Source organism: Mus caroli, chromosome 1 (assembly GCF_900094665.2).
Source record: "Mus caroli chromosome 1, CAROLI_EIJ_v1.1, whole genome shotgun sequence".
Taxonomy (NCBI): Eukaryota; Metazoa; Chordata; class Mammalia; order Rodentia; family Muridae; genus Mus; species Mus caroli.
In genome coordinates this window covers 31,325,981-31,338,408 of record NC_034570.1, presented here as the reverse complement: position 1 = coordinate 31,338,408, position 12,428 = coordinate 31,325,981, and the positions used below count along the sequence as shown (strand labels likewise).

General features: G+C 46.7%; 1 protein-coding gene across 2 annotated transcripts in view; it reads left to right on the top strand.

Annotated features, from left to right (window-relative positions):
• The first annotated feature begins 1,312 nt into the window (after positions 1-1,312).
• Positions 1,313-12,428, top strand: part of Fam178b (family with sequence similarity 178 member B) — a 123,076-nt gene continuing 111,960 nt past the window's right edge. The window contains exon 1 of one of the 2 annotated variants that reach the window (XM_021158087.1): positions 1,313-1,626. The gene's annotated coding sequence lies outside the window, so the exon portion shown is untranslated. The remainder of the gene's footprint in view (positions 1,627-12,428) is intronic. The other variant, XM_021158105.1, reaches the window with a different exon arrangement.

Genomic DNA, 12,428 nt, shown 5'->3' with positions numbered 1-12,428 from the left:
TGGATGAATTCAAATGTCCTAAAGACACAAAACACGGGGAGTCCCTAAACAGAAAGGAATTCCCTACGGGGGGAGGGGGGGAAGACGGGCCAGTGGAAACAGCCCCAGGGTCAAGCTGGGCTCTCAGAAGCCTACCGTAGCTCTGGGCCCAGCAGGTGGCCCTAGAGCCTGTTTCTTATCTGGAAACTGGTTAGGTTACCAGCGCCCTCTAGCGGGCTGCAGACAGCAAACGCGGTTCGGCTTCTGGAAACACTTTATCATACACTGAGTTATCCTTTGTGTTCTCATTTGGTTGGGCTTGGCTCCGTGCCTTTCTATTAAACTTTCAAATGGTGCTCTTTAATAGAAACCCGTCCAAACATTTAAGATGGCCTGCGCTTTCCAAAGGACAGTAAGAAGTTCAGAGAGGACCGGACTGACTCCTTGAGTAAACCCAACTTTTCATGAGGCTGAGGCAGGAGAATCGGATATTTTAATTGGAGTTTGAGGTCAGCCTGTGGTACACAGTGACTACCTGTCTCAAAAACAATTAATGAAATTAAAAGTAAAAATGCTTGTTGCAACTGGAAGTCAGATGAATATACTGGACCATTAAAAGAAAAGAGGAAGACACCTCCAGCATACTAGGGCAGCTGTGATCCTGCCCATACCATCCTGGTCACAAAGAAGGGCTCCCTCCAGAGACAGAATTTGCTAAAATTCCAGAGTCAGGATGGCAAAATTCAGCTCTACTGCCCTCTTGCCTGGAGAACAGGGCCAACAGATCATTAATTAGCTAAAGTAATGCCTAATTAACTACTGGTTCCTCAAGAGTGTAGGGCACAGATTTTCATTAAAGACAGGTCTGGCTGAGGCTAAATCAAAATGACGCATATAAGTGGCCTCTCTCAATGTTAGTTACCGGGCCAGGGCTCAACCAGTGTTGGCTAACTGTCAATCCGCAGGGTTGACATCCCTTAAGCTGCCTCGCCTTCACGCTCGCATACTCATACAAAAGAACGCCCAGAACAGGTTCTCAAAGCAGCCCGTGGCCAACGTTCAACAGCGAAAGGCGTAGAGCTATGCACCACGAACAACTGCGGGGCCTCGACTTTGGAAAAGTCCCGTCGTTAGACCGCTGAACGTTAAACTGTGCGTTCCGAGGAGTTCAAATCTCCGCGCCTTCCCTTTGCTCTTGGGCCACAAGCAAGCCCTCCGCATCCGCATCTGGAAAACCCAAGGCTGGCTGAAATTCAGAAGCTGAGTGGCGCCGGGTGATCCGGGCAGGCGCGCGCACGTGGAGGGGTTGCCACGCGACCCGAGGGCACGTGGGGGGTTGCCACGTGACGGGGCGGGGAGGAGCACGTGAGAGGCCACAGCCTGCCCTAACCGTGAGGGCGCTAGGCCTGGCAGGCGCGGTTGGACCCCCGAGAACGTCCCTCCTCTCGACTGTCCCAGCTGACCTGGCCCCCCACCACCGTGGTCTCCTGCTCCAGCTTCTTGTGCCCCATCTTCTGAAGCTGCCTCGGAGGCTCCTTCCCGTGCCACGGCTTCCTGTGGCTGCTCTTCAGGTTCTTGAGACCAGGGCTCCCAGGAGTAGGCCTCCATCACAGCCCGCGGGGTAGGACCAAAAGCTGCCTTTTACCGGTAAGTTCCTCCGGGACCACAATTTCCTCACCCGTGAGTGATCCGGGCCTGGGAGGCAGTTGCCTGCATCCTTCTGTTTTCCTGCATTTGGCTCAGGGTTAGCCCTCACTGGTAGGCCAAGCCCCACCCACCCCTCCATTTGTCAGGTCAGCCCACATGAACAGAATCCCACAGCCCTGTTCTGCCCAGCATGCTGTACGCCAAGCCTGGCGTGATGGTTTCTTTTTGGGGTGGTGTGGCCTGACCTGTTTTGTTTCTTAATGTTTCCCGGGGCATAAAAATGAGTTGTTGTCTTTCTGGAACCATCGGCTGTTCCCAGACCAGGCTTATGCTTAGTTTGATAGATGTAAGAGTTTTACAACGCTGGGGTCTGCTTAACTTTTCGTGGAGAATGGCTCACCGATCTTCAAGACTTTCAGCTTGTGAGCTGGGGCCTCCCTGCCACTACCCTCGCTAGCATTCCTCGCCAGTAAATATTTGTTTAAAAGAAGACATAGAGCATGCTCCTGGGAGCAAGGCATGTTGCTGCAGCAGTATTAGGGAACTCGAGGCAGCTGTAATTTTCCACGTTCATCATGACTGTTTGGACATTGATGCTCGAAGCGCTTTGGAGTTTCTATATTTAGTATAGAAAATAGTATATTCTTATTTTCCAAGGATCTGTTCTTATTTTCGTTTCCATAAAGCCAGGAAAGAAGAAAGATAGAAAGGTGGGAGGTCACGTGTTGAAAGCACACCATGTGACCGAGATGGAGAGTGGAGAGAGCCTTGGCTATGTATGATTTGGGAAATGCGCTAACTCGTGAGAGCATGGTGGCCCTCCTGCTGGCCATGGTGCACACTAACCAGGGGACCTGAGGTCACTGTGAGTGAAGGAGAGAGCTAGTTCCTGGCTGGCTGAGTGATGAGGGATTTGGGAAGGAAAATGAAAAAAAAAAAAAGTAGAAGCTAGGTCTTAATTCTGCCTCTCTGTTAGACCTTCATCTCCTGTGTTCTAGCCTGGACACTTAACAACTCCTCTTTCTGATTCTAAGATGTGTGTTTATTCACATGGAGACAGCGCTGAACTTGGGTCCCATAATTGCCTTCCCTTTGTCATCTTGTCTTAGCAGCTTGAAAGTCACTGGTGTCCTTGAAATCATTAGCATCTCTGTCAGCTGCTTTGTTGATTGAGTGACTTTAGGTTTCTGATTTGGAGACTCAGGGAGAAAGAGTGAGCTGCTATCAGACTGGATTCCAAGATCCTTGGACTGACTTCTTTGGAAATGTTTATGTAGTCAAGAAATGTGAGCCAAAGGATGGGTTCTGAAAATAGGCATGTATAATGTGTGTGTGTGTGTACATGTCCTTTTGTGAATAGAGAAATGCCTTGGAGTGAAAGGCATTTAAAGCAGCCAAACTTAGCTGCCCAGCAAGCAGCAGTCCCAGTCCTTGGGTCTCAGACTTCTGCTGCTGCAGCTACTTTATGAGTTATTAGTACTCGGAGCTCATCTGGACATGGTCTTTCCCTCCCATGCCACCGTGTGTGTGTGTGTGTGTGTGTGTGTGTGTGTGAGAGAGAGAGAGAGAGAGAGAGAGAGAGAGAGAGAGAGGGGTCAGAGGTTATGTACTTATACTGTCAGGTACCCACAGAGGCCAGAAGAGGGTAGCAGGCCCCTTGAACCCAGAATTGTAAGCATTAGTTATGAGCTGTCTGATATAGATGATAGGAATGGAACGCAGGTCCTCTGAGGAGCGCTGGAGCTCTTTACTACTGCACCATCTCTCCAGCCCTGTTTCTTTTGTTTCTAAGTGAGCGTGCCAGATGAGCTTTGGGGACTCAGCCTACTTACTACTGTATTGTAAGCTGGCTTAACCATTGTGCTCCCAGTGAGGTTCACTAATTAAGCTGCAGGCTATCAGAGGTACCAGTCAGCACCACAGGTTGTCTGCGGCAGGTGGTATGTAAACAGATGGGCATGTACCAAGCCTCAGGCTAAGGGTCATCACCCTGGTCTCTGTCTTGAGAGAAAACACAGACTAGACCCCAGGCAGCCTTGTGTTCTGTGGATTTGACTCCTGCTGGGACCACTCTTGGATGACTTTTTAGCTTCTAAAATTAGATTCTTTTAGCATGTAAATCATAGCTAACATTGCCATGGTGTGTACATACCCTTCCCACCTCTGGGATCTCCCTGGCTCTCAGATGAAGTCACAACTAATGTCACCCCCACATCAGGTGGCTGGTTTTGCTTTTTCATCTCTTTATGCTTTGTTTTGTTTGAACAGGGTCTTTTTTATGTAGCCCCTGCTGTCCTAGAACTCGATGTGTAGATATGTAGACCAGGCTGGCCTCAAACTCACAAAGATCCATCTGCCTCTCCCCCCTTCCCCCAGTACTGGCTTGAGGTGTGTGGCATCAGGGCCAGCTTTGCTTTTTTATCTTTGAGAATGACTTTGGGGTGTCATTTTAATTTGATTTACAGTTACCTATTTTGTATGTGTATGTATATTCGTGGACACACAAATGTATATGTAGAGGTCATGTATATTGTACCATAGTGTATATGTGGAGGTCAGAGAACAAAGTCTGGAAGCCAGTTCTCTCCTTCCACGGGTAGGTTTCCTCTGATCCAGCTGAGCTCAAGCTCCGCAGCAAGCATGCTTTCTTCCTGAGCCCTGCCAGCCCTGGGTATGTTTTACTTGTAGATATTATTTGATCTTCTGTTTTTGAGTTTGATTTCTTCAAAGTACTAAAAGTTATTTTTAAAAAATAAACAAAACTAGTTTTCAAGCACAGCAATGAAAATCTTTCCCGGCAAGGATCATCAGTGGATGCTGAAACTGGGGAAAGAAAGTATGACAGGAAATGGGATGTTTATATTGCCTTGGGGCATCTTCCTGGAAGAACTGATAGTTATAAGAAAACTGTGGAGCAGCAGCAACAGAGCGTCCTGGTCCACTTTGGCCCAGTGACTGAAGTTAGTAACAGCTGTACCAGGACAAATGTGCACTGTGTATGTGCCTTCCGACAAGGTGCACAGAGGGCTGCTCAGAGCATACAGCCTGGGTCTCAGCACACTCGGCCCCACACAGACCCTGACTGGTAACCCAGGTCCAGGGTGACTCACCAGAGCTCAAACAGTGTGAAAATGAAGTATTCAAGTCAGGTATGGTGGCAGACCCCAGATCCCGACACTCTGGAGACCGCAGCAGAAAGAAGGCACGGAGGCAAAGTCTGTCTTTTTGTTTTTCCAGGAAGGGTTTCTCTGTGTGGCCCTGGCTGTCCTGGTACTCACTCTGTAGACCAGGCTGGCCTCAAATTCAGAGATCAACCTGCCTCTGCCTCCCAGGTGCTAGGATTAAAGGTGTGCGCCACTACTCCTGGCTGGCAAAGTCTATGTTAGCAAAAGTAGCAGCCATGTGTACATGTGTGTACATCGAGACTAAAGAAAGTACCGAAAGAACATGTACAAAAAATGTGGACGTTTGGGGAATTTTGATGGCTGGCTAAATCTTTCTATTATATGGAACTTGAGTCAAGTCTGGAATTAATTCCAAATAAAAAATAGGTCAAGGGCTGGGTGTGGTGGTGCATGACTTTCATCCCAGCTCTTGGAAGGCACCTACGGTAGATCTCTGTGAGTTCGAGGCCAGCCTGGTCTACAGAGTAGATTCCAGGACAGCCAGGGCTGCATAAAGAAACTCTTGTCTCAAAAAAACAAGAAGGAAGGAAGGAGGGAGGGATTAAAAAACTTATACATGTGAGGTGAGAAGGTTTTACAAGTGCCTTTTATGGTACGATAACATCAAAATCTTGTATGACCTGGTGAATTGGGGATAGAAATAAGTGCTTGTGCCCCCAAAGAGACATTTGAGAATTTCAGCAGTAGAGAGGGGGCTTTCGGTGCTCTGGATGGAGAAAGGGCATTGCAGTGGCTCAGTGAGCTGTGAGGTGTTCCTGTGATAAAATGCCATGTGGTGAGCCAGTGCTTCATGCAGCGACATGTATGAGTTCCATGTACGTATGATGCTGAGGAAAGGGCAGTCGGGCACGAAAGAGATAAAATGTATGTTGAAGCTGTGTGTGGTGGCACATGCCCAGAGAAGGCAGAGGCAGGCAGATCTCTAAATTGGAGGCCAGCCTGGTCTACAGAGTGAGTTCCAGGACAGACAAAGCTATACAGAGAAATGCTATCTCAAAAAATTATATGGATAGATAGATGTAATATAATATTTATATATATAATATTTTTATATAGTAAGTAAATAAAAAAGGAAAATGTATGATTGTATATTTGTGTCAAGTTCCAGAATAGGCAAAATAAATTGTTAGTGTTCAAGCTAAGGGGTGTTTCCTTGATGGGACAGAACAAGAAATCTTTCTAAGGTATAAAATATTGGGTATTTTGGGCTGGTAAGATGGCTCAGTCTGTAAAGGTACTTGCCACCAAGCCAGATGACCTGAGTTAGATATTGCAATGACTATTTCTGGTTGTCAACTTTCCTACATCTGGAATTAAATAAAACCCAAGCTACTCTGTACACTTGTGAGGGATTTTTTTCCTTAGTTAAATGGTTTGAAGTTGGGGGCTGGAGAGATGGCTCAATGATTAAGAGCACTGACTGTAATGTACTTCCAAAGGTCCCGAGTTCAATTCCCAGCAATCACATGGTGGCTCACAACCATCTGAAATGGGATCTGATGCCCTCTACTGGTGTGTCTGAAGACAGCGACAGTGTACTTAACATACATTTAAAAAAGAAAAATGGTTTGAAGTGTGAAGACCCACTTTTTTTTGTTGTTGTTTGGTTTTTTGGTTTTGTTGTTATTGTTGTTGTTTTGTTTTTTTGTTGTTTTTAGAGACAAGGTTTCTCTGTACAGCCCTGGCTGTCCTGGGGCTCACTTTGTAGACCAGGCTGTCCTCGAACTCAGAAATCCGCCTGCCTGTGCCTCCCAAGTGCTGGGATTAAAGGAGTTCGCCACCATGCCTGGTGAAGACCCACTTTTGATCTGTATCTTTTGATAGGAAGATCTGCCTTTAACCTGGGCCATACCTTATGTGGCAGCCGTATTAAGGACCCCTCAGCAGATGTTACTCCCAGCTCCACTCCTTTCTGCCTGTGACCTAGAAATAAATCCCTCACTGACCTTTATCTCAGAAGGAGATGCCAGGCAAGACAATATTGAGGTCCCTCAGGGCCCATCAGCAGTGTCCAACCAAACTCAAGCTAAGCAGGCTCCTTAGAGGAGAACTAGAAAGTGTGACCCTGGAGCAGTGTGCTAGACTACTAAAAAAGTAATGAGTTTGCTAATTCATTCAAGCAGAAGTCTGGGGAATATGTGTGGGAACAGATTCTAAGGGTGTGGGATAATGGTGGACGGAACATAAAAGTGAATCAGGCTGAGTTTATTGATATGGGCTCTCTGAGGGAAGATTCTTGGTTTAATACGGAAGCCCATCCAGGTTTTTAAAACAAGGTCTGAAGTTTGTTTGAATTGTTGGCTTAAGCATTTGTCAAAAGCTGGTCTATTAAAAGGGAGCTGGAGATGCCTGATTTTCTTTGGCTCGGTGTTGATGAATGTTAAGGCTCAGGGAAATTACAATGCCAGAGTGGGTATGCTGTGTAAAACCTAATCCTCCACAATGAGAAGACCCAGAAGACATGTTCTTCACCAGTCCTATAAGTTGCAAAATGGTGAGAGGGCACCAGCATGTAGTAACACACAGTGCATATCAGAGGATGGGAAATAAATCCAACCAAAAGTCAAGCGCCATCTACTTCAGTGAAATTCTTTGGAGTCCAGTGGTGTGGGGCATGCAGAGATAGATATTCCTTCTAAGGTGAAAGGTAAGTTATTGCACCTGGCCCCTTTTACCATCAAAAGAGAAGCACAATGGTTAGTGGGTCTATTTGGGTTCTGGAGATAGCAGATTCTCACCTGGGTGTGTTACTCAGGCCCATTTACCAAGTGACTGAGAAAGCTGCTAGTTTCGAGTGGAGCCTGGGATAGGAAAAGGCTCTTCAACAGGTCTAGGCTGCTACGCAAGCTGCTCTACCCCTTGGACAGGATGATCCAGCAGACCTGATGGTATTTGAGATGTCAGTAGCAGTTAGGAATGCTGTTTGGAGCCTCTGGCAGGCCCCTATAGGAGAATCACAGAAGAGACCTTTGGGATTTGGAGCAAGGTTCTACCATCATCTGCAGAAAACTATTCTCCCTTGAAAAAACAGCTCTTGGCCGGCTGTTGGGCCTTATTGGAAACTGAGTGTTTGACAATGAGCCACCAAATTACCATGCAATCTGAGCTGCCCATCATGAGCTAGGTATTATCTGACTCCCAAAGTCATAAAGTAGGACATGCACAGCAGCAATATATTATCAAACTGAAGTGGTATATACACGATTGGGCCTGAACAGGTCCTGAAGGCAAGTTACATGAAATTGCCTGAATGCCTATGGTTTACTTGTACTACAATGCAGACTGCTGCCAAACATGCTCCTATAGCTTTATGGGATGTGCCCTATGATTAGTTGACTGAGAAAGAGGTGACTCAGATCTGGTTTACTGATGGTTCTGCACATTATGCAGACAGCACGCAGAAGTGGACAGCTGCAGCATTACAACCCCTTTCTGGGGGCAACCCTGAAAGACCCTGACAAAGGGAGATCTTCACAGAGAACAGAACTTAAAGCAGTACACATGGTCATACACTTTGTTTGGAAGGAGAAGTGGCCAGATGTGCAGTTGTTCGCTGAACCAATGGACTTGGAAAGATCACAATAGAATAATTGGTGAGCAAAGCATCTGAGGAAGAAGCATGTGAATGGATTTTCAAGTGGGCAGAGGGTGTGAAGATGCATGGGATGTGTCCTGCATAAATGTTCATCAAAAGTTGACTTCAGTAATCAAGTAGATAGGATGCCTCTTTCTTTCCTCAGCCATCCCTGTCATTACCTCATGGACCTATGAACACAGTGGCCACAGTAGCAGCGATAGAGGTTATAGTTACACATGGGCTAGACAACATGAACTTCCAGTCATCAAAGCTCATGTGGCCACAGATGCTGCTGAGTGCCAGATCTGTCAACAGCAGAGACTAACACTGAGTCCCATGGAATGGCACCATTCCCTAGGGCTGACTAGCCAGCAACCTGGTGGCAGGTTGACTACATTGGACCACTTCCTTCATGGAAAGGATAACACTTTGTCCTCATTGGAGTAGATACTTGTTCTGGTTGTGGATTTGCCTTTCCTGAGCATAATGATTCTGCCAAAACCACCATCCATGGATTTACAGAATGTCTTATCCACCATCTCGGCATTCCACACTGTATTGCTTCTGCCTGAGAAACTCACTTCACAGCCAGAAGTGTGAGAGTGGACCCATGATCATGGCTTCCACTGGTCTTACAATGTCCCCCACCGTCTGATAGAACGATGGAATGGCCTTTTGAAGACAAAGTTACAGGGCTAATTAGGTGGCAGCATCCTGGAGGGGTAAGGCAGGGTTCTTCAGAAGTCAGTAAATGCTTCCAGTCATTGTCCATATATCAGCTGTATGGTGCAGTTTCTCATATAGCCAGGAGTCAAGGGGTGGAAATGGAAGAGTTCCACTCACTATCACCCTAATGGCCTACTAGGAAAAAGTTTGTTTCCTTTTCCTGTGACCTTAAGTTCTACTGGCCTAGTAGTTTTAGTCCCAGAGTAGAGAGTGCTCCTGTCAGGAGCCATGATAACATTCTGTTGGCCACCGTGGACTTGTTTGTTTGTTTGTTTGTTTTTTCAAGACAGAGTTTCTTTTTGTAGCCTTTGCTGTCTGGCCCCAAACTGCCTGTCTCTGCTTTTCAAGTGCTGGGATTAGGGACATAAATCCCGACCTCCCCTCCCACCACCACTATGGATTTTTGATGCCCTTAAGCCGACAGGATAAGAGGAATATCGGTGTTAGGAGGGGTGATTGATGCAGATCACCAAGGGGAAATTGGTTTGCTTCTCTGCATGCAGGGAAGAGAGATTGGAGTGCAGGAGGTCCGTTAGGGGTCTCTTGGTGCTTCCATGACCTGAGAAGAAAGTCCATGGGAAACTACAACAGCCTAATTCAGGCCAGATGACAAAAGGGCACAGACCCTTCACAGATGAAGGTGTGGGTCAATCCTCTAGCAAAAAGGCCAAGACTTGCTAAGGTACTTACTGGGGGTGAAGGAAGTATAAACTGGTTAGTAGAAGAGGATAGTTACAAATACCAGCTAAGATCACGTGACAAGCCAGGCAGTGGTGGCGCACTTTAATCCTAGCACTTGGGAGGCAGAGGCAGGCAGATTTCTGAGTTCGAGGCCAGCCTGGTCTACAGAGTGAGTCCCAGGACAGCCAGGGCAACACAGAGAAACCCTGTCTGGAAAAACAATTAAACAAACAAAAAAATTCACGTGACAAGTTGTAGAAATGAAGATTATAGTTAACATGTACAAATATTTGTGTTTTCTTTCCTCAGTGTCTTTAAGACTGTTAAGAGAGTAGCAGTGGTTAGCATACCTATGTTTGAGGTCCTAGAAGAGTGTCCCTCGAGGGACATCCTAGAGCACTAACCCCGGGATTCCCCTTTGAATGTGAAGAAGGAGGGAGAGTGTGATGGGGTAGGATCTGGAAGGCGAGCATGTCCTCCATACTGTGCTCTACTGGATCTGTGCTTGTGTCCTGAGCTGAGGACATCCCAAGGCTCAGTCAGTGTGAGTCTAGAGAGGGGTGTTTTTCTTAATTAAATCATTGAAACTTTTAATCTGGAACTTTTGAGGAGGGAAGGTCCACCTTTACTCTGGACCACAACTTGTGAGGGCAACCTATACAAGGACATGGAAGAAGGAAGATTGCTTTTTACCTGCTTGCTCTATCTCTTGCTGGCAAGTCCATTCCTTCACCAGCAACAGCACCTTCTTTTTCTGGGCTTTGGGGTAAACTGAAGACCAGCCGAGACATCCATCCAGCCTCATGACTGAATAACTACTGTATTCTTTTGTTGTTGTTGTTGTTGTTGTTTTGGTTTTTTCAAGACAGGGTTTCTCTGTGTAGCTCTGGCTGTCCTGGAACTCACTCTGTAGACAAGGCTGGCATCGAACTCAGAAAAAGTGCTAGGATTAAAGGCGTGTGCCACCACTGCCCGGCTAACTACTGTATTCTTGAACCTTCTGTTGATAGAGACAACCAGTGTTGGATTAGCTGGGACACAGCCTGCACGCCGTTCTGATAAATCCCCTTTATCTATATATTCATCCTATAAGTTTTGTCCCTCTAGAGAACCCTAAGTAAAACAGGTACTGGGGCCTACAGGGTGGAAGGAAAGACTCCACAAGTTGTCATCTCACTTCACACGTGGTACACACATGGTACTCTTGCGTGCACACATGGTAATATTTTAATTAACAGTGTCTTTGTTCTTTTCTTTCTTGAGTATACTTGTCTGTATGTGCATTGTACAGTAATTACTGGGTCTGAATCTCTGCTCTGTGTTTAGTGCATTGCACTGTTAGCGAACAATGGCCTCTAACTTTCTGCGAATCCTTTCTGAGCCAGGCCCTAGGCTGGGTGCCTGGCACAGAGACTCTTCATCTATGTGCTGAGGGACTCAAGCTCATCAATGTGGTAGAGACACACAAGCCTCTTTGTGAGGGTGAAGAGGAGCTGGGTGTCATGTCAGCTTCTCAGTCAGTGGTGACACATTTTCTCCTCAGATCCACATTTGGGATCACCCCCCTCCCCCAGCCACGGGTTCCGGGGATGGAGCACCGCTGAACTTGCAGAACCCCTGAGTGATCTTGAGGAGCAGCCGAAATGGGAACAGCAAAACCCGAGTGGACAAAACAAAGACTGGTATTATATCGCCTAAACTTAGCGGCTCTGCATTGTCAGGATGACACAGACAGCACTTGTGCTCAGAAAAGAAACGGATCTAAAAAGGAGAAAATGCCCTCCCTCCCTCCCTCCCTGCCGCATGTGGCCCGACCACATGGAATTCCTCTCATCCTTACATCAGCCGTTCCTTTTTGTATTTGATTTATCATCTCGGTAGCCGCTCAGTCTTCAGCATATGTTACAGACTTGCTTGCTACTTTAAAATCCTCAAATAGAATAAACTGTCTTTTTAAAGAGAAGTTTTATGACTTCTGCCCCACACTTGGAAGACCTCAAGAGGCACGGCCCCTCACAAGGAGCTTCCCGAGACTTTGCCTCTCTATCAGCAGTACAACACAAGCCACTTTTAAAATAATTATTTTTATGTGTGTGGGTGTTTGCCTACATGGATGTCAGTATACCACATGCATGAGTGCTTTTGGAGGCCAGAAAGGATGTCAGAACCCCTACAACTGTACTTATAGGTGGTCATTTGCCACCATATGGGTGTTGGGATTGGAATTCTAGTCCTCTGTAAAAACAGAAAGTTGTGCTCTTAACCACTGTGCCATCTCCCCAGGCCTGATGCAACTTTTGTTCGATGTGTCTCTCCATCATTGTCCTCTTTTGTCCTTTCAAGAGTGAAGCTTGGGGTACATAGTGAGACCCTGTCTCAAAAAACAAACAAATGGGGGCTGGTGAGATGGCTCAGCTGTTAAGAGCACCAACTGCTCTTCCAAAGGTCCTGAGTTCAAATCCCAGCAACCACATGGTGGCTCACAACCACCCATAATGAGATCTGACGACCTCTTCTGGTGTGTCTGAAGACAGCTACAGTGTACTTATAAATCTTTGGGCTGGAGTGAGCAGGGCCAACCACAACCTCCATTCCCAGCAACCACATGAAGGCTCACAACCATCAGTAGAGTG